At 43.2% G+C, this 22,873-nt stretch overlaps 1 protein-coding gene and 1 pseudogene across 1 annotated transcript in view; one reads left to right on the top strand and one right to left on the bottom strand.

Moving 5' to 3' along the window:
* The window catches only part of RALBP1 (ralA binding protein 1), a 65,884-nt gene extending 43,966 nt beyond the window's left edge, over window positions 1-21,918 (bottom strand). The window contains exon 1 of the mRNA XM_026456024.2: window positions 21,724-21,918. The gene's annotated coding sequence lies outside the window, so the exon portion shown is untranslated. The remainder of the gene's footprint in view (window positions 1-21,723) is intronic.
* Window positions 17,892-19,506, top strand: LOC111553517 (annotated as a pseudogene).
* Window positions 21,919-22,873: the final 955 nt, after the last annotated feature.

The following is a 22,873-nucleotide window of genomic DNA, read 5'->3' as shown; positions in this document are numbered from 1 at the left end:
ACACCTTTCCAGTAACACTTCTGATAGGACCAGCTGTAAATCAGGGTTCCCATCACCCCTGCCTTGGGTTTGATTAATTTGCTAGAGCAGCTCACAGAACCTAGGGAAAGACTTAGGTTTACACTTATGTTCAATTTATTATAAAGGATACACAAAGGGTGTAGATGAAGAGATGCACAGGGCAAGGCATGTAGGAAGGAGTTTAGAGCTTCCATGTCCTCTCCGGCTACACTAACCTCCAGGAACTTCTACCTGTTCTGCTATCAAAAAGCTCTCGCAACCCCATCTTCTTAAATTTTTGATGGAGACTTCACTGGATAGGCATGTCGAAGCATGGACAACCACGCAGAAATGCGACTGAACAAAAACGGTATAATCTAATAATCTAATACTAATCGACTGAGTGGGGAAATGCAGTCAGGCCTATCTTGTTCAGATTCTTCTTGGCCTCTCTGTGCAGCATTCCTTCCTCCATGGTATGGGACAAGATCCATTCTGAAATGGGGGTCTTATGACCTAAAATCAGACAATGTAAGTCAGAGAATTTCTTTATGGCCAGCTCCAGGACAAAAGCTGGGGGAAGATTAGAGCATGTTTTTAGTTTCTATGGCCTGCCTTGGGGAGAAAAACAAGCAAGTAAACAAAGACCAGAAGGCCAGAGAGAGAGAGATGTGTCTTCTGAGGCCTACTTCTGAGATCTAAAGTACTCCAACATTATAACAAAAGACTGTCTTTCACCTTTATTGCTTAGAAGTTGTTTCAAAGCTTCTTCAGGAACCAAAGACAAAAGGCAAAATACTTTAACAAAAGATATGCTTATTATTTAGGTCACTTAAGAAATAGCATGGGCTATGGGAGTTATGAGCCAGGAATTCTGGATGAAAACATATATGGACAGACAGATAAATAGATCTATATATCTCATGATATCACACAGATCAAACTGCAAAATCTATACGATATACAATTTAGTTTATTTAGTTAATGCTCTGGAAAAAAAAAGAGAGGGTGAACATAAAAATTGAGTCCTAAGACTGAAAGAATGAAAAGACAAGCCACACTGAAATAAAATACTTATAGAAAATATATCCAATAAAGTACTATTACCCAAAAATATACACAGAACTCTTTAGGCTGGGTGCGGTGGCTCATGCCTGTAATCCCAGCACTTTGGGAAGCCAAGGCAGGTGGATCACCTGAGGTCAGGAGTTCGAGACCAGCCTGGCCAACATGAAAACCCTGTCTCTACTAAAAATACAAAAATTAGCCGGGCGTGGTGGCAGGCGCCTGTAGTCCCAGCTACTCGGGAGGCTGAGGCAGGAGAACCGCTTGAACCCGGGAAGCAGAGGTTGCAGTGAGCCGAGATAGTGCCATTGCACTCTAGCCTGGGGGACAAGAGCGAGACTTTCTCTCAAAAAATAAAAAGAACCCAAAAGGCCGGGCGCGGTGGCTCAAGTCTGTAATCCCAGCACTTTGGGAGGCCGAGACGGGCGGATCATGAGGTCAGGAGATCAAGACCATCCTGGCTAACCCGGTGAAACCCCGTCTCTACTAAAAATACAAAAAAAAAACTAGCCAGGCGAGGTGGCGGGCGCCTCTAGTCCCAGCTACTCGGGAGGCTGAGGCAGGAGAATGGCGTGAACCCAGGAGGTGGAGCTTGCAGTGAGCTGAGATCCGGCCACTGCACTCCAGCCCGGGCGACAGAGCAAGACTCCATCTCAAAAAAAAAAAAAAAAAAACTCTTTAAACATAAGAAAACAATTCAATTTTTTTAAATGGGCAAAAGACCTGAACAGACACCTCACCGAAGATATGCAAACAGCAAATAAGCACATAAGAAGATGCTCAGCACGACATGTCACTGGAGAACTACAAATTAAAACAATGTGATACTACCACATACCATTATTATGGCAAAATCCAAAACACTACCACCACCAAATGCTGGCGAGGATACAGAGCAACAGGAACTTTTATCCCTAGCTGATGGGAATGCAATATGGCACAGTCACTTTGGAAGACAGCATGGCAGTTTCTTACAAAACTAAACATACGCTTCCTATATGATCCATCAATAGCACTCCTTGGTACTATTTACCCAAGTGAATTAAGGAAAAACCTGCACATAGATGTTTATAGCAGGTATATTTATAAATCCCCCCAAAAAAGGCAGCAATGGATAAACTGTGGTATATCAAGATAATGGAATATTATTTAGTGCTAAAAAGAGATGAGCTATCAAGTCATGAAAAGATACAGAAGAAATGTAAACACATATTACTAAGTAAAAGAAGTTGGGCACAGTGGCTGGTAACTGCAATCCCAGCAGCACTTTTGGAGGTCAAGGTGGGCAGACTGCTTAAGTACAGCAGTCAGAGAACAGCCTGGGCAACATGGCAAAACCCCATCTCTACCCAAAAAAAAAAAAAAGAAAAAATTAACTGGGTGTGGTGGTACACACCTCTACTCCCAGCTACTTGGGAGGCTGAGATGGGAGGATCACCTGAGCCTAGCAGGTAGAGGCTCAGCAGTGAGCTGAGATCACAGCACTTCACCCCAACCTGCGCCACAAAGTGAGACCCTGTCTCAAAAAAAAAAGACGTTAATGAAAAAGGCCATATGACATTCTGCAAAAAGCAAAACTACAGAGATAGTAAAAAGATTAATAGAGTCAGGATTTAGGGAGGAGGAAGAAATGAATAGGTGGAACACAGAAGATTGCTGGGGCAGTGAAACCATTCTGTATTGGTACTTCAGTGGTGGATACATGTTCATTATTCATTCGTCTAAACACATGGAATGTACAACATACCAGGAGTGAACTGCAACACAAACGCAGCTCTAAAAAAATAAAGTCAGCCGGGCGCGGTGGCTCAAGCCTGTAATCCCAGCACTTTGGGAGGCCGAGACGGGCGGATCACGAGGTCAGGAGATCGAGACCATCCTGGCTAACACGGTGAAACCCCGTCTCTACTAACAAAAAAACTAGCCGGGCGAGGAGGCGGGCAACTGTAGTCCCAGCTACTCGGGAGGCTGAGGCAGGAGAATGGCGTGAACCCGGGAGGTGGAGCTTGCAGTGAGCTGAGATCTGGCCACTGCACTCCAGCCTCCAGCCTGGGCGACAGAGCCAGACTCCGTCTCATAAAAAAATAAAAATAAAAAAATAAAAATAAAGTCTATTTTTGTAAAAGGTTAAGAAACACAAAAATACTACAAAAAATATGCCACACTACCTTGAAAAAAAAGAAAGACTTAAAAGACATCGACCAATTGCCATGTATAGAGCTTATTTGGATTTTGATTTGAAAAAACTGTTAGGGGCTGGGCATGGTGGCTCATACCTGTAATCTCACCGCTTTGGGAGGCCAAAGCAGGCGGATCACCTGAGGTCAGGAGTTTGAGATCAGCCTGGCCAACGTGGCAAAACCTTGGCTCTACTAAAAATACAAAAACTAGCTGGGCAAGATGACGTGCACGTGTAATCCCAGCTATTCAGGACGCTGAGGCAGGAGAATTGCCTGAGCCCGGGAGGCAGAGGCTGCAATGAGCATCGCACCACTGCACTCCAGCCTGGGTGATAGAGACAGACTCCGTCTCAAAAAAGAAAAAAAATGAAAAAATTGTTAGGAAAAAAGTTATGAAAATCAGATAAATCTGAATATTAATTCAATATTTTACATTAAGAAACAATTGTTCATTTTTTTTAGTGTGATCATTGTGTTGTGGTTAGAGATACACACTAAAATATACCTGTATGAAATGATATGACATCTGGGTTAATGTATGGGATGTGGTACAAGAGAACTTGGGGGGACAAAGGGCTCCATTTGGGTCCTACTTAAATATTTGAAAACAAATATATATTAATTTTTATAATTTTCTTCAAAAAAATTTCCTAAAAATGAGATTGAGGGAAAAATTACCTTAAATTATTAACATTAACTACTGATACAGAATAACAAGTAGGTCTAATATCACCCATGATAGAGAAAATCTTCAGCTGACAATTCTAAGTAGAAGTTTCCTTAATAGGTGATCTCTAAACATATAAATGTAGAGAGCTGCTCAAAAGTTATAAAGTGGTCAATGATCTTGGTTAAGTAAGAACCACCACCCCATGAAGATTTCAGTTAAGGTGTATTGGTTCGTTTTTATGCTGCTGATAAAGACATACCTGAAGTTGGGAACAAAAAGAGGTTTAATTGGACTTATAGTTCCACATGGCTGGGGAAGCCTCGGAATTATGGTGGGAGGCTAAAGGCTCTTTTTACATGGTAGTGGCAAGAGAAAATGAGGAAGAAGTCAAAGTGGAAATCCCTGATAAACCTATCAGATCTCATGAGACTTATTCACTATCACGAGAATAGCATGGGAAAGACCGGCTCCCATGACTCAATTACCTCCCTCTGGGTCGCTCCTTTTCAAAACATGTACGAATTCTGGAAGATACAATTTAAGTTGAGATTTGGGTGGCGACATAGCCAAACCATATCACAAGGTAATATTTTAGAGAAAAGAAATGGAAAATAGGAACAAAATTACTATCTAGGATGTAAAGGTACTGCATAAGAATTAACAGCAGCTCACATTTGTAATCCCAGCACTTTGGGAGGCCGGGGTGGGAGGATCACTTGAGGCCAGGAAGTGGAGACCAACCTAGCCAACACGGTGAAACCCCATCTCTACTAAAAATCGAAAAAATTTGCTGGGCATGATGGTGCACACCTGTAATCACAGCGACTCAAGAGGCTGGGGCATGAGAATCACTTGAACCCAGGAGGCTGAGGTTGCAGTTAGCCATGCTGCTGCACTCCAGTCTGGGTGACAGAGTGAGACTGCCTAAAAAAAAAGAATTAACAACAGCTGCTGCCTTATTTCCTGCAATTAAATAAAATCTGGAGACAGAAGTAAAATACTAATCTTACGCAGGCAAAATAGGCCAAAAGTCAAGATTTGGGATTAAAATGTTACATAGTAACTAAACTCTTTACCTACATAGTGAATTATTTTGATTAAAGAAAAGCAGAAAGTAAAAGCACCATTTACTAAACTATGATAACAAACAAAAGTTCAAATTAAGTTGTTAAAAGTAACAATCATTATTTGTTTAAAAAATGTTTACACACACACACACACACACACACACACTCTCCACACACACACATTAGCAGACTGTTTGTCTTGTAATTTATATTCTATAACTCGTTATCATCATGTAAAACTATTCCATCATTTAGACCAAAAGGAAGGAAATTATGCTTTTATGGCTTCAGTTGACTACAAAAAATTTTTATACAATCATAATGCTTCTAAGACATTAATTTGAAAAGTAACCTCAGGAATATTTGAAGAAGCAAACTCTCATGTTGTAATATGTTTGTTTTTCCTTAAAATGGTAAACTTTGTTGAAAAACTTAGAATTTTACCCACTGCTTTTCAATTGTTTGTTACCTCAGTAGTGGTAACAATGCACTTAGTAAGCTTTTCTTCAGCTTTATATCTGCAATTTCTTTTCTCATAATTCTCTCAAGCAGAAAGTCTAAGTTCTTGATTCATATTCCTAGTTTGAAGCCAGGCACAGTGGCTCACACCTGTAATTCCAGCACTTTGGGAGGCCGAGGCAGGCAGATTGCCTGAGGTCAGGAGTTCGAGACCAGCCTGACTAACATGGTGAAACCCTGTCTCTACTAAAAATACAAAAATTAGCTAGGTGTGGTAGTGCATGGCTCTAGTCCCAGCTACTCGGGGCTGAGGCAGGAGAATTGCTTCAACCTGGGAGGCAGAGGTTGCAGTGAGACAAGATCACACCACTGCATTCCAGCCTGCACAACAGAGCAAGACTCCAGCTCAAAACAAACAAACAAACAAACAAACAAACAAAAAAAATCGTATTTCTACTTTGGAAGGAAACACTGAAAACTGCTAATGTCCTACTTCAATTTTGCATTTTCCTTAAAAATCTTTCTTCCCTCATTCCCGCCTCAATCCTCCTTATTTCTCAATAATAGTTCCTTATTATACATTTTTCTGATGGCACCTATATTGGCTGACTGTGAAAAGTCAATACATATAAAAAAGCTTACAAGGAAAGTTCTAGTCATACAATAACAGTTTTATAACTGACAAGTATACCTCATTTTTAAACATCGGCAATGGTATACAGTTTTATTTTCAACCTATCACAACACCTGGTTCTCAATTTTTAGTGCTTCTGAACTAATTTAACCTTCACTTGTTGATGGACTGCCACGGTTCAACACATCACGGTGCCAACTCTAGAAGCAATTCCAAATGACTTCTGCCACTATTTTTGTTTTCAATAACATTTTATACAAAAGCTTCATAAAATAATTATATAAACTTTCAAGGCGATCAGTTTGAAAAACTTCCCTCAAATATAAAGAAACAGGCTCAGTGCCTGTTACACAGTAGGTGTCAGCAAATACTGATTCCCTTCCTGTACATATTACTTCCTCATGACTGTTTAGAAGAGAATATTTACATGTTCACACATACTACTTGCATGTATATAAAACATCTCTGGAAGAATACACAAGGAAATATCAAGTTTTTATCCCTTCAAAGAGATCTCAGCTGAGAAAAGGGTAAAGGGGGAGAGACAGTTTAACCTTTATGTACCATGGGTATTATCTTTTCCAAATAAACTAAATTTTAAATGTTTTTAACTAAAAAGACAATCATATTATTTATATCTCATCCAGATGCCTATCCATCTGTAAAGAAACTAGGAAATATAGCAATGGAGTCAAAATGCCCAATTTCATCAAAAAGTTACACATATGCAAAGAAAACAAGAAGGAATGATCCACTTAAAAAAAAAAAAAAAAAACAATCACAGAAACTGTTCTAGGCCAGGCACGGTGGCTCACGCCTGTAATCCCAGAACTTTGGGAGGCCAAGACGGGAAAATTGCTTGAACCTGGGAGGTGGAGGTTGCAGTGAGCCAAGATTGCGCCACTGGATTCCAGCCTGGGCTACAGAGCAAAACTCTACCTCACAAAAAAAGAAAAAAAAAAGAAACTGTCCCTAAGGATGCCCAGACACTGACTGGACTTACCACATAAGAACTTTAAATCAACTATTTTAAGTATGTTCTAAAGCTAAAAGAAACCATGTCTTAAAAACTGAAGGAAAGCAAGAGAACTTGGTTTCACCATAAAAAAAATCGATAAAGAGAATTTTTTTTTAAATCTAATAGAAATTATAGAACTGAAAAGTACAATAACTGAGATGGAAAATTCACTAGAAGGGCTCAACAGCTTATTTGGGCAGGCACAACAAAGAACCAGTGAACATACAGAATCCCTTAAACAGAACCTAAGAGATATAATGGAAGGCTGAGGCAGGCAGAGCACTTGAGCCCAGGAGTTCAAGACCAGCCTGAGCAACATGGCAAAATCCCACCTCTAAAAAAATACAACAACAACAACAAAAAAAATCAGCTGGGGGTGGCGGTGCACACCTGTGGTCTCAACTACTCAGAAGGCTGAGGTGGGAAGATCACTTAGGCCCATGAGGTGGAAGTTGCAGTGAGCTGAGATCACATACCACTGCACTCGAGCCTGGGCAACAGAGCGATGAGATTCTGTCTCAAAAAAAAAAAAAAGAAAAAGAAAAAGTAAGACATTCCTAGATTAAGAAAAACTGACAGAACTCACTGCTAGTAGACCTACCCTATTAAAAAAATATGCTAAAGGGAGTCCATCATGCTGATATGAAATAACACTAACCAGACGATACTCAAATCCACATGAATAAAGAACACTGGTAAAGGTAATTACAGTCAGGCATGATGGCTCACGCCTATAATCCCAACAGTTTGGGGGGCCAAGGTGGATCACTTGAGCCCAGGAGGTCAAGGCTGCAGTGAGCCATGATCATGCCACTGCACTCCAGCCTAGGCAACAGAGCAAGACCTTGTCTCAAAAAAAAAAAAAAAAAAAAAGTATGTAGGTAAATATTAAAGAAAGTGTAAATGTATTTTTGTTTTTATTTCTTTTTTCTCCTGAGTTAAATAACTGTATAAACCAATAATTGTAAATCAGTGTTGATGAGCATACAACGTATAAAGATGTAATTGTGGCAATAACAGTATAAAGAGGATACGACTACACAGGAGTAAAGTTTTTTACACTATTAAAATTACGTTGATATTAATCTGAACTAGATACTTATAAATTAAGATGTTAATTGTAATCCCAGGTCAACTACTATGAAAATATATAGGCCGGGCGCGGTGGCTCAAGCCTGTAATCCCAGCACTTTGGGAGGCCGAGACGGGCGGATCACGAGGTCAGGAGATCGAGACCATCCTGGCTAACACGGTGAAACCCCGTCTCTACTAAAAAATACAAAAAACTAGCCAGGCGAGGTGGCGGGCGCCTGTAGTCCCAGCTACTCCAGACGCTGAGGCAGGAGAATGGCGTAAACCTGGGAGGCAGAGCTTGCAGTGAGCTGAGATACGGCCACTGCACTCCAGCCTGGGCAACAGAGCGAGACTCCATCTCAAAAAAAAAAAAAGAAAAGAAAATATATAACACATGAAACATAAAGGAATTAAAATGGTACAATGAAAAGTATCTATTTAACACAAAAGGAGGCAGCAATGGAAGAACTGAGGAACAAAAAAAAATATCAAAAACAAATAGCAATATGGCAGAAGTTCTTTCTTATCAGTAATATGTAAATAAATCAAACTCCTCAATTAAAAGTTATTGGCAGACAGATTTAAAAAACAAGATGCAATTGTAGACTGTCTATAGAGACTTTAGATTCAAAGACAGAAATAAGCTGAAAGTAAAAGGATAGAAAAAGATATTCCAGGCTGGGCACAGTAGCTCACACCTGTAATCCCAGCACTTTGGGTGGCCAAGGCGGGTGGATTATGAGGTCAAGAGATGGAGACCATCCTGGCCAACACGGTGAAACCCTGTCTCTACTAAAAATACAAAAATTAACCAGGCATGGTGGCATGTGCCTGTAGTCCCAGCTACTCAGGAGACTGAAGCAGGAGAACTGCTTGAACCCGGGAAGCGGAGATTGCAGTGAGCCGAGATCGTGCAACTGCACTCCAGCCTGGCGACAGAGCAAGACTCCGTCGAAAAATGAAGAAAGAAAGAATAAGATATTCCATGCAAACAGTAACCAAAAGGAAGCCAGAAAGTCTATGTTAGGCCGGGTGCAGTGGCTCACATCGGTAATCCCAGCACTTTGGGACACTGAGGCAGGTGGATCACCTGAGGTCAGGAGTTTGAGACTAGCCTGGCCAACATGGCGAAACTCTGTCTCTACTAAAAATACAAAAATCAGCCAGGCATGGTGGCGCATGCCTGTAGTCCCAGCTACTACAGGGGCTGAAGCTGGAGGATCGCTTGAACCTGGGAGGTAGGGTTGTGGTGAGCCGAGATCGTGCCACTGCACTCCAGCCTGGGCAACAGAGTGAGACTCCGTCTCAAAAAATAAAAATAAAAATAAAAGAAAGTCTATGCTAATACCAAACAATATAGACTCTCTCTTAAATATTATATAACGATAAATGGGTAAATCCATCAACAAGATACAACAATTGTAAACATATATTGCACATAACAACAGAGCCTCCAAAAGATACAAAACAAAAACTGACAGAATTGAGAGGCGAAAGAGGCAGTTCAATGATAAACGGAGACTCCAAAACTTCCTTTTCAATAATGGATAGACTAGAGAGAAGATCAACAATGAAAAAGAAGACTTGAACAACACTATAAACCAACTAGACCTATCAGACATCTATAGAACACCCCACCCAAAGACAGTGTAATACAAATCCATCTCAAGTGCACACGGAAGTCTCAGGACAGACCATATGTTAGGCAATAAAACATGCCTCAATAAACTGTAAAAGACTAAAATCATACAAAGTACGTTCTCTGATCACAATGAAATGAAACTGAAAATCAGTAACAGACAAAATGCTGGACACTTCAAAAACATGTAGATAACTAAGCAACACATTTGACAAACACTCAACAAGGTACTCAACAAACTAGGAACAGAACAAACATCCTTAAACCGATACAGGGTATCAATGAAAAACCCACAGCTGCTAGGCATGGTGGCTCATGCCTATAATCCCAGCATTTTGAGAGGCTGAAGCAGAAGCTTGAGCCCAGGAGCTCGAGACCAGCCTGGGCAACATAGCCAGACCCTGTCTCTATAAAGTATACAAAAACTAGTCAGGCATAGTGGCTCATGCCTGTAGTCCCAGCTACTCAGGAGGCTGAAGTGGGAATATCACAAGAGCCTGGGAGGTCAAGGCTGCAGTGAGCCATAATTGCACCACTGCACTCCAGCCTGGGTGACAGAATGAGACCGTGTCTCAAAAAAAAGAAAGAAAAATCCACAGTTAACATTATATTAAATGGTAAAAGACTAGAAGCTTTCCTCCTAAGATAAGGAACAAGACAGGGAAGTCTGTTATTGTCACTTTCATTTAGCATTGTATGGGAAGTTCTAGCCTGGGCAATTAGGAAGGAAAAATAAATAAATAAAAGATACCCATATAGGAAAAGAAGACATAAAACTATCTCTATTTACAGACAGCATGATCTTATACAAAAAACTCAAAAAAATACACTAGAAAATTATGGGAACTAATAAGGAGTTCAGCAAAGTCACACGATATAAGGTGACAGAAAATAAATTGTATATCTAAACACTAGGCAATAAACATTGTGAAAAACAAATTTAAAAAACAATTTCATTTGCAACAGCATCCAAAAAAATAAATAGAAATAAATTTAACCAGGGAAGTGAAAGACTTGACACTGATAGCTACAAACATTGTGCAAGAAATTAAAGACAAACTAAGTAACTGAAAAGACATCCCATGTTAATGGATTGGAAGACTTAATATTTTTAAAACAGAAATACTACCCAAAGTGTTTTACAAATTCAATGCAATCTCTATTAAAATTCCAATGACTTTTTTTTTTACAGAAATGGATCCGCAGTTTCATATGGAACTGCAAGGGACCCTGAACAGCCAACAAATATTGGAAACAGCAAAGTCGAATAATTCACACATTTCAATTTCAAAATGTACTATAGAGCTACAGTAATCAAAATAGCACATGGTGCCTGGCATAAGGATAGCTATAACAACCAACAGAATCAAACCAAGAGTCCAGGGGAAAAAACCCAGACATTTGTGTTCAAATGATTTTTCAACAAGGATGTCAGGACCACTCAATCAGGAAATAATGATCTCTTCAACACATGAGGACGGGACAACTAGATTACCACATGCAAAAAAAGGGGACCCCCTCTGTCAGGGCACAGAGGCTCACGCCTGTAATCCCAGCACTTTGGGAGGCCAAGGTGGCTGGATCACTTGAGGCCAGGAGTTCGAGACCAGCCTGGCCAATGTGGTGAAACCCCCTCTCTACTAAAAATACAAAAATTGGCTGCGTGTGGTAGCACACGCCTGTAATCCCAGCTATGCAGCAGACTGAAGAATGAGAATCACTTGAACCTGGGAGGCGGAGGTTGCAGTAACCTGAGACTGTGCCAATGCACTCCAGCCTCAGCGACAGAGATTCTGTTTCAAAAAAAAAAAAAAAAGTGGACCCCTATCTCACACCATATAAAAATATGGACCAACAACTGAATATAAGAACTAAAACCGGCCGGGCACGGTGGCTCAAGCCTGTAATCCCAGCACTTTGGGAGGCCGAGACGGGCGGATCATGAGGTCAGGAGACCGAGACCATCCTGGCTAACACAGTGAAACCCCGTCTCTACTAAAAAAAATACAAAAAACTAGCTGGACGAGGTGGCAGGCGCCTGTAGTCCAGGCTACTCGGGAGGCTGAGGCAGGAGAATGGCATGAACCCGGGAGGCAGAGCTTGCAGTGAGCCGAGATCCGGCCACTGCACTCCAGCCTGGGCGACAGAGCGAGACTCTGCCTCAAAAAACAAACAAACAAACAAAAAAACTAAAACCATAGAACTCTTAGAAGAAAGTATAGAGTAAATCTTAATTCCTTGGATTTGGCAATGTAGATATGACACCAAAAGCCTGTGTAACAAACTAACAAAAAAACAGATAAATTATATTGTAAAATTCAAACTTTTAATGCATCAAAAGGATATTATCAAGAAAGTGAAAAGACAACCCAGAAAACAGAAGTATTTGTAAATCATACATCCGATAAGCATTTAGTAACCAAACATACAAAGAACTATTTCAGTAACAAACAATACAATTTAAAAATGGACAAAGGACTTCAGTAGATATTTCTACAAAGTGAATATACAAATGGCCAATGAGCACATGAAAAGATGTTCAACATCTTAGCCACCAGGAAAACGAAAATCTAACCTTCAACATAATACCACTTCACATCAAGATAGCTAAAATTTAAAAAAGCAAATGGCAAGTATTGGAAAAGATGGAGAGAAACTGAAGAATTGGATTATAAAATGGTGCAGTCGCTTTGGGAAATAATTTGGCAGTTCCTTAAACTGTTAAACAAGAGTTACCACATGAGCTGTTTTCTGTCAACACTTCTGACACCACATGTGGAAGTGTTTTTCCATACCAATACAGTTTTCCAACTTTCCAGACACCAACTGAGCGCCCTATAATTCAATTCTGACACTAACTGCCCGGAGTTTATGTCAGACTCCACAGGCTCAGTTCCACAAGACTACCCTCACTTCAGTCACCAGCCATAAGCTGCACACTGCCACGTGAACTTCTGACCAAATAGCTATAAATCGGGGTTCCCACAACCCCCTCCTCATGTTCAATAATTTGCAAGAATGGCTCACCAAAATTCAGGGAAACACTTCACTTATGCCTATCAGTTTATTATAAAGGATAAAAATAAACAACCAAATCAAAAGGCACAAGGGTGACGCTGAGATGGGTTCCAAGTATAAGAGTTTCTGTCTCATGAAGTTGAAGCAACACCTTCCCAGCATAAGGATGCATTCAGCAACCGAGAATCTCTCTGAAACCCACTGTTGAGAAGATTTTATAGAGGTCCTATGGTAACTGAACTCAAAACCCAGTCCTCACTACCACCACCTCACCCATCCAGGGGTGGGACTGCAAGTTCCAACTCTCTAATCCACATAGTTGGATCTTCTGGCAACCAGCTTCCATCCTGAACTTGTCTAGGGGCCTACCAAGAATCACTTTATTAGCATAAATTCATATGTGACTGAAAGAGACTTATTACAAATACCAAAATATGCTCTATTACCTCTACTACTCAGGAAGTTCCAAGGCTCTTTGAAGTTCTGGGCTAGGAACCAGAGACAAAGACCAAATATATATTTCTTATTGTATAATATCACACCCAGCAATTCTGCTCCTCAGCATATACACAAGAGAAATGAAAACATATGCCCACACAAAAACTTGTACATGAATATTCACACCAGCATTATTCACAATAGTCAAAAAGGAGAAACAACTTAGATGTTCAATAAATGGATTAACGAAATGTGGTTTACCCAGAGAGTACTGTTTTGCAATAAAAAATATGAAGTACTAATATATCCTACAATATGGATGAACCTTGAAAACATTAAGTGAGGGAAAGCAGTTGCAAAAGATCACATGTATGGTTTCCTTTATATGAAATATCCAGAATATCTGAAATATCAAGAGATACAGAAGGAGATGAATGAGGGCAGGGGAAATAGTGAGTGACTACTGCTAATGGGAAGCAGGTTTTTTGGGGAAGTAATGAAAATGTTCTAAAATTGACTGCAGTGATGGCTGTACAACTCTGTATATACAGACTGTCCCCAACATACAATGCTTCGCCTTGGGATTTTTCAGCTTTACAATGGTATCCATATAATCATTCTGTTTTTCACTTTCAGTATTCAATAAATTAGATGAGATAATTCCACACTTTATTATAAAATAAACTTTGTGTTAGAGAATTTTGTAGGCCAATGTAAGTGTTCTGAGAATGTTTACAGTAGGCGAGGCTAAGCTATGATGTTAGGTGCATTAAATGCATTTTCCACTTATATTTTCAAATTGCTATGGGTTTATCAGGATGTAACTGTGTCAGAAGTAGAGAAGCATCTGCGGTAAAAACCAATGAGGCTGGGCGTGGTGGCTCATGCCTGTAAGCCCAGCACTTTGGGAAGCCAAGAGAGGTGGATCCCTTGAGCCCGGGAGTTTGAGACCAGCCTGGGCAATATGGCAAAACCCTGTCTCTACAAAAAAATACAAAAAATTAGCCAGACATGGTGGCACACACCTGTAGTCCCAGCTACTCAGGAGGCTGAAGTGGGAGGATCATCTGAGCCTGGGAAGTCAAGCTGCGATGAGGTGTGGCTGCACCACTGCACTCAGCATGGGCAACACAGTGTGACCCTGTCTCAAAAAAAAAAAAAAAAAAATTAAGTCACACAGACCAATGAATAAATACATGCCTACATACCAATGAATTGTACAATTTAAAGGGGTGAATTTTATGGGTACATTAATTAAATTTCAATAAAGCTGTTTTAAAAAAGAAAAGCAAGTTCAAGTCACTGCCGTGTTAACAATCTCTCTTAACCGTTTATCACCCTCTGCCACCACCTCTTTCTATTATCCCCTTCAGGGCAAAGACTGATTTATGTAAATAACCTACATATGCTTTTCCATTCTCTCACCTCAACTTCTCAACTCAGTGAAACCTACTTCCTCCCCCAACCATTCTATCAAAACTGTTCTCACATAGTTATCAAATTGAATAACCTCCTCAATATCAAATCAACAGACTTTTAATAACATGTTTCATTCAACTTTTCAAAGCATTTAAAGTATGGTTTTCCTTTTTTTTAGGCCAGGGTCCCACTCTGTCACCCATGCTGCAATGCAGTGGCACAGTCACAGCTCACTGCAGCCTCAACCTCCCAGGATCAAGGGATCACCCCACCTCAGCCTCCTGGGGAGCTGGGACCACAGGTGTGCGCCACCATAGTCGGCTAATTGTTTTCAATTTTTTTGCAGAGAGGCCAGTGTCCCTATGTTGTCCAAGCTGGTCTCAAACTCTTTGGCTCAAGCAATCCTTCCATCTCAGCTTCCCAAAGTGCTGGGATGACAGGCGTGAGCCACTGTGCCTGAGGTTTTCCTTTTTTAAAAAAATATTAATTTATATTTTTTCTTGAGAGTTGATTGTAAAGTATAACTTCCTTTAAAAATGATCCCAGCCCAAGGCAGTGGCTCACACCTGTAATCCTAGCATTTGGGAGGCCAAGGCAGGCAGATCGCTTGAGCCCAGGAGTTCAAGACCAGCCTGGGCAACATGGCAAAACCCCATCCCTACCAAAAATACAAAAATTAGCCAGGTGTGGTGGTATGTGCCTGCAGTCCCAGCTGCTTCAGAGGCTGAGGTAGGAGGATGGCTTGAGCCCGGGAGGTGGAGGTTGCAGTGAGTTGTGATGGTGCCAGATACCATTTTGGCTTCTATGACATTTTCTCATCATTTCTCTACATCTCCAAACACTTAGGAATTTCCTTTTCCAGCTCTTCTTCTATCTGGCTTTAAATGTTCTCCACGGCCTATTTCCAGAACTATTTTATGTCAACAAACTCTTCGTATTTGGTGTTATCTAAATCAAAGAATTCGGATACCACTCATAATACAGCCTGTTATATTGTACTCCAAATCTACATTCACAATTCCAAAGCAGATGATTCCACCTGGATGTTTCACAGATAACTTCCACTCAATATGTTCAGAAGCTAAAATACTATTTCTCCTTCAATTTGCTTCTCTTCCTGAATTCCCTGTCTCAGTATATTTTACCATTGTCTATTCAATCACCCAAGTTAAAATCCAAGTCATCTTATTCTACTATTTTCCCCTCACTCCCCATATCCAACTGTTGCTGAATCCTATGAATTCTACTTTCTAAATATTTCTATTTCCCTCCTCCTCCATATCCCCTCTAACATTGCCTGAGTTTGGACCCTTATTTCTCACTTCGATTACCGCAAAAACCTCCTAAACAGTCTTCCTACATCCATTCTTACCTTCTCTCCATCCCTTCTCAAATTCTTACTCTACAATTCCAGAATGATCTTTCTAAAATAAAAATCTTGGCCGGAACGGTGGCTCACACCTGTAATCCCAGCACTTTGGGAGGCCGAGGCGGGTGGATTGCCTGAGCTCAAAGTTTAAGACCAGCCTGGGCAACATAGCAAAATCCCATCTCTACAAAAAAAAAAAAAAAAAAAAACTAGCCAGGTGTGGTGGCGTTCACCTGTGGTCCCAGCTACTCGAGAGGCTGAGGTGGGAGGATCGCTGGAGCCCGGGAAGTCGAGGCTGCAGTGAGCCATGATGGAGTGCGGTGAGTGCCACTTCATTTCAACCTGGGTGACACAATGAGACTTTATCTCAAAAAAGTAAAAAAATAAAATAAAAATCATATAATGTCTTTTTCATTAAAATACATAAACCCTATTATTATCTACAGGAAAAAATAGTAAGGTCCTTGGAATGGCATGCAATACTTTTGAGGATCTGTGCAACCTCATCTTCCGCTACTTATCACCACAACTAATGCTACAGCTACAGAAAACAACTTCCCATTCTCTTCCATATTCTGTGCTGACTGCACCCCTGGCCAGCGCCTTTCCACCTGCAGGCAGCACACCCTTCTGCGCCTGAGGCAGGAAGAAACCCGCGCTCAGGCGGATGGCGCCCACTCTTTTTTAACTGAGTTTCCACAGGAAGACTAGCCCAGCTACCGCGAAGCCGCCAACCCACCGCAGCGGGGCTTCTGAACTCGGACTCCTGGGATCATGGACAGCACGGGGCTGCCACACTGGGGCCTCCACCGCCTGGGCCTGAGCCCCGCCGGGCCATTCCCAAACTTGGGACGCGGAAGGAGAGGTTCTCGGAGCAGAAGAGGCCATCCTGAAGCATAAAGTTTACGTCAAAAGCTTACGTGGAGAAGGCGGTTCCGCTCTGAAGCGTGGTCAGCCGTCCTCTTGGGCGTGAGGCACCTAGTGTTGGTTGTCAAGCCTCCTGGGCCTGTTGGTCCTCCGATTTCATCCTCAGGACATAAAGCTCACCAACAGGACTTGCACTGAGTTGACACTCCTGTAGTCTTGACTCCGTATGTTTTTTAAAATGTATGTTCACACCAATAATTGCCTACTTCAGAGGTTAATATAACAAAACCAATAAAACCGAGTGACGGTGTTTGTATTGGAAAAACAGTGTTCCATGTTCTTTCTCACCTACGTTTCTGTCCACCTGTCCCCCTAAAAGTTCCTTCCCCACCTCTGCCCCAGCCCCCCAATTTCTGCATCAGTCATGACTAAGCCTTATTTAAGCTTAAGGACATAAAATATACAGTACCTAATACAGGGCCTGACCTATATAGCAGAGGGTTAAAAATGGGCTCAGCTGGCTTAGGTCTCTTCTTTGTCGTCTCAATGACTCCTATTTGCTTATAAGATAAAATGTAGTTACTTGGACGGTCTGCAAGATCCATAGTTCGGTCTCTGCCTATCTCCGCAGTGTCAGGTCTTGCCACCATCCTGTATTACACTTGCTATTTTTGCAGATGCTATTCTGTAATTTTAGACTCCCATGCTTTTTCTCACACTACTCCTACCTAAATGCCCATTCTTTCTATGCCTGTACACTTCTTATTTTCATCACCTTCTACATAGTTTCTTTTTCTTACAATTTCCCTCTTCTTCAGCTCTCCTTTTCTTCACTTTAAGAAACTGACCACTATCTCCCCAAGAAACTGACCACTAGCTCCTTTGTACATCCACTGTACCCGCATCCGTTCTTCAATCAAAACAATCTTGTACTTGTTGACAGTGAAAGAAAGAGATAAGGTGGAGGCTCCGCTTCTACAAGTATGGAGAAGGTGAAAGGCAAGGAGACCTCCACAGAGAAGTCGAGGGAAGAGGATCAGCAGGCTTCTCATCAACCAAACATGATTGCTTTGCCAGGAACATCAGCAAAGGGAACCAAAAAAAAAAAAAAAAATGTCTGTCAAAGGCAATAAAGTGCTCTGTCCTAAGAAGAAGGCAGAGTACAGTACAATTGCTGGTGCCAGCAATTGAAGCTGAGCTCCAAAGGCCAGAAATTGTATGCATATAAGCGCCTGTGTGCCTTTGCCTACCCAAATCAAAAGGATTTTCCTGGCACAGCAAAAGAGGCCAAAATCCAGAAATCACTGCAAAAAAAAATTAAAGGTGGAAAAAGGGGAAACGTCCCTGCAAAGTTCTGAGACACATCCTCCTGAAGTGGCCCTTCCCCCTGCGGAGGGGCCGCCTGCCCTGGAACATTCCACTGCTCTCCTTGAGGGAGTTAATACAGTTGTGGTGACAACTTCTGTCCCAGAGGCTTTGCTGGCCTCCTGGGCGACAATTTCGGCCAGGGCGAGGACGCCAGAGGCAGTGGAATCTCCACAAGAGGCCTGTGGTGTCAGGTGGTGTGTGGTCCATGGGAAAAGTCTCCCTGCAGACACAGATGGTTGGGTTCACCTGCAGTTTCATGCTGGTCAAGCCTGGGTTCCAGAAAAGCAAGAAGGGAGAGGGAGTGCACTCTTCTTGCTTCCTGCCTCCAATTTTCCACCCTCGCATCTTGAAGACAATATGTTGTGCCCCAAATGTGTTCACAGGAACAAGATCTTAATAAAAAGCCTCCAATGGGAATAGAATATCAGGAAAAAGGCCACATCTATGGTAATTAATGGCAGAAAGTCTGGAGAGTCGGATTCGGCGGGGCTGCTGACAGGTGAACGCTGGTCCTCTGCACACCTGTTTACGGACCATGCAGATTAGTGGGGTGGCAGATGTTAGCCTAAGAGCTCTAGCAGTGCCTGTTGCTTTGTGAGTGGAGATAGAGACTCTCAGATGTAAAAACGGAAAAACATTTTGCAAATTACCAGAAATTGTAGTTAATATGTAGAAAACTCACTCATACTGCTTTTCTAAAATAGACATGACTTCAGCAGCAGCTCTTTTTTGTTTTGTTTTGTCTTTTGAGACAGTGTCTCACTCTGTTGCCCAGGCCGGAGTACACTTGTGCAATCTCAGTTCAGTGCAATCTCTGCCCCCTGCGTTCAAGTGATTCTCTTGCCTCAGCCTCCTGAGTAGCTGGGATTACAGGCACCTGCCACCACATCCCGCTTTTTTTTTTTTTTTTTTTTGTTAAGCAGACATGGGGTTTCCCCATGTCGGCCAGGCTAGTCTCAAACTCCTGGACTCAAGTGATCCACCCGCCTCGGCCTCCCAAAATGCTGGAATTATGGGCATGAGCCACTGTGCCTGACCTTCAACAGGTCTTTTAAGTGAGAAGTTCTTCAGCTGAGCATTGTGAAGGAGTTGAGTAAAATGGTAGTTGGCTCTTGTGCTCAATTTTCTCTTCCTCTGAACACTGACTACTTTAGGAGCTGCTTCATTCCAACTGCAATTTCATAAAATGTAAAGTATTTTAAGGCAAAGAAAGGCTGTTAATTCTCTCCCTCCCTCAAACACATGATTTTTAATATTTGAAACAATATTTTTCAAAGTTCTCTTAACCTGAAATTTCTATGGTTTGACTCCAGGATCAAAACACAAGGGACTTTGTCTGTATTATTTCACTCATAATTGTTTTGTATATTTCTGGTGTTTAAAATGTTTAAGGTTGCTTCCCACTCAAATACATAATTTGTTGAACTTAAAATGTGTTTATTAACCGATTCTCCATAAATAAAAATAAGATGTGTATATAAAAAAAAAAAAGAAAGAGATAAGGTTCAACTACAGTGAAGGCAGGAACACTGCCGTATGTATCTTTAAGTCCTCTTCACCTGGTCACAGTACTTTCTACATAGTAATTCCTGTATTCTAAATAATCTGCATTTTTCCTTGTATCCTCTTATATAAACTAACATAAGTTTCTATCAGGGATTTTTCAAAACAGAAATAATATTCTTTTGGGTTACACTCTGGGCCCGATCTCTTCTTGCCAAGCAAACAACTATGCAAATATAACTGTGCAAATTAAGGTTATTATGCACTTTCTGATAACACTTTCCTATTCTAAATTAGGGGAGAAATAGTCCCGATAAGATCTATAATTAGAAACAATATTTTGAAGAGATAGCAAACTAAGTTGTATTACATTGTTTCAAGATACCTTGTTTAAAGAGTTACTTCTCAAAAGCTACTGTTGGACGGGTGCGGTGGCGCACGCCTGTAATCCCAGCACTTTGGGAGGCCTAGGCGGGCAGGTCACCTGAGGTCAGGAGTTCAAGACCAGCCTAACCAACATGAAGAAACTCTGTCTCCACCAAAAATATAAAATTAGCCAGGCATGATGGTGCATGCCTGTAATCCCCTCGGGAGGCTGAGGCGGCAGAATCGTTTGAACCTGGGAGGCGGAGGTCGTGATGAGCTGAGATCATGCCATTGCACTCCAACCTGGGTAACAAGAGCGAAACTCCGTCTCAAAAAATAAAAAATAAAAAACAATGCTACCGTTAACTAATCTACTCCACTTGGATCCACCAGATACTTTGAATGAGAAGTGCGAACCACTCTACTGACCTCCTTCCTACCCCACTACTGCCACTCCAGCTTACAGCAATTACTCTCACAAAGACAGAAAGGAGTTATCAAATCACCAAAATAACTCTAAAAACAGAAAGTGAGGTGATCTTTCTTATTCACAGTCCCACTTACTCATTTAGAAGTGCCGAGCACCAAAACAAAACCTTATCACATATTCAGTATTTCGTGAATAACTGCCAAGTATGATGGAATACTCCCCAAAGTACTGCAGCCTTAGGACATGGCCACTCCACTAAATAAAAAATTCAGCCAAAGCTTTTCTAACAAGGCTGGATAGTGCACTAACTCAACGGCCAAACGGCTGCACTTCCTGTACATGCACGTTCAAAACACCTCGAATTAACATGCTAGGGACCTTGAAGAACTATACTAGGCCTTGCTCAAGAGGAAGGCTTTGTAATACTGAATCCCGAAACTTGAAGCAGCAGAATTACTTCAGGGAACACGCAGGTGTGAAATATTCCGTAAAACCTGTTTCACTCTCACAACGCTCAGGTTTTTAAAAACAGGGAGAAAACTGACCTCAATTAAGAGCATTTTGGAAACACACATAGTTGAACATGAGTTGTGAAAAGAAATCTCAACTCCATCCAGATCTGTCGGTCCATTCCCACGGAAACCTGAAGGAAGGACCGCAGCACCAAAGGCGCCCACTGCTCAGTGCCAGCGGTGGGCGACACCAGGAGCCTGTCCTGGTCCCCTGGGTAAGCCCCGGAGCCTGGCCACTATGCCGGGCACGATCCAACCGTGAGGGCTGGATCCCCTCACCTCTGCCCAGGCGCCCCCCAACAGCTTCCCCGAGGCCTGAGGACTCCTAACTCTCCACCCCCGGCCCCTGAGAGCACCACAAACGCGGACGCCACGAAGGGAGGCCCGTCGGCCAGTGGGAGGGACGCACGGCCAAGGGGCGAAAACTGGGGCGAAGCTTTCCCGGGAGGAACCGACGCCGGGGGCAGCCACGCCCCCCACCCCCAACTTCAAACCCGAGGGCTGCGAGCACCGAGCCCCACACGCTGCCTGACAGACGCAGGCGCGAGGCCGGCGCGGGAGAGGGCTCCTCGGGCACTCCAGGGGCATCGCCGCGACCCTCGCACGCGACCGCTCCCTGGGACTGACCTGTGCCTGCCGCCGCGCGACCGCACGCCCCGCCGCAGCCTCCGCCTCCTCGCGCTCACTCTGCAGCCGCAGCCACCGGAGCCGCCTCCTGCGCTGCGCCCCAGGCCGGCCTCGGGCGCCCCATTCCCACCCCACCCAGCCTCCGCCTGTTTACAATGATTGGGACGGAACAGGACGAGCCGGTCCAGCGCGCACGCGCATTCCCTCCTCCCGCCGCAGCCGGCTTCCCGGATCCTCCTCTCAGCTCAGACGGCTGAAGCCGTCAAGGGCAGGCGCCCTGTGCTCTCGCGCCGGTCGCGCTGGGAGGCGTAGTTCCCGAGGCCCCGGCATCCAACCAGCCAGAAGGCCTCTTGCCAAGGAAGCAAACTACAACACCCAGGAGGCACCGCGCCTCCTTCGCCCCCAGGCTCGCTGAGGAGACTAAAGAAGAGCGCGAGAGAACGCGCCGAGCGCCAGTGCTCTGCAGGCGCCTGCGCAGTCGCTGGCCTTGCGGGATGCGGGGACGTACACTTACCCCGGTGTGGCGCTGGCAAAGGTGTCTCGTGGGCATGTCCTGAAACGGCCCCGAGGATGGAAAGAGCTTTCCTCTCCACGGTCTGGCCAGCCTGCGCCTCAGCTCCCGAAGTTGGGAACTTTCCTTGCTCTAGCGTGCTTTAGTCGTTCCAACCAGTTAAACCGGCCTGGGGGCCGCCCGGCCTGCCCCTGGGTGGGGCGGCTGCCCCGCCTTCGACTGGGTGTGGGGTTGGAGGAAGGAGAGCCGTAGCCCTGTAGGGAGAGGCGGGAATAAACCTCTGTCGGGGACATCCACGGAATTCCTGAAGCGGGTGTGGGCTTCTGCGGGGCTCCAGCGCGCCCCTGGCTTAGCGGTTACGGAGCAGCCCAGCCCGTGTTTGGCTGGCAGCAGGAAAGCTGTCCAGCCCGTGTTTGGCTGGCAGTAGAGATAACTGAATTTCTTCGAGAAGCCTTTCACCCAGGCTTGTTGAGTTGCTCCACTAATGCATAGCGAAGGCTGGAAACAGGGCTTCAGCAGTCTTCGTGTTTTCTGAAATGTGGCAGTTTATTAGGGGAGAGGTGGGACTCGGAATAGACGACCCGTCCCTGTCCCTCGCCTTCCTACGTGCAGCACTCTGTGGCACTTCGTTGCCCGTGT

The sequence above is a fragment of the Piliocolobus tephrosceles genome, chromosome 18, assembly GCF_002776525.5.
Source record: "Piliocolobus tephrosceles isolate RC106 chromosome 18, ASM277652v3, whole genome shotgun sequence".
Classification (NCBI taxonomy): Eukaryota; Metazoa; Chordata; class Mammalia; order Primates; family Cercopithecidae; genus Piliocolobus; species Piliocolobus tephrosceles.
This window is presented reverse-complemented; position numbering and strand designations above follow the sequence as displayed.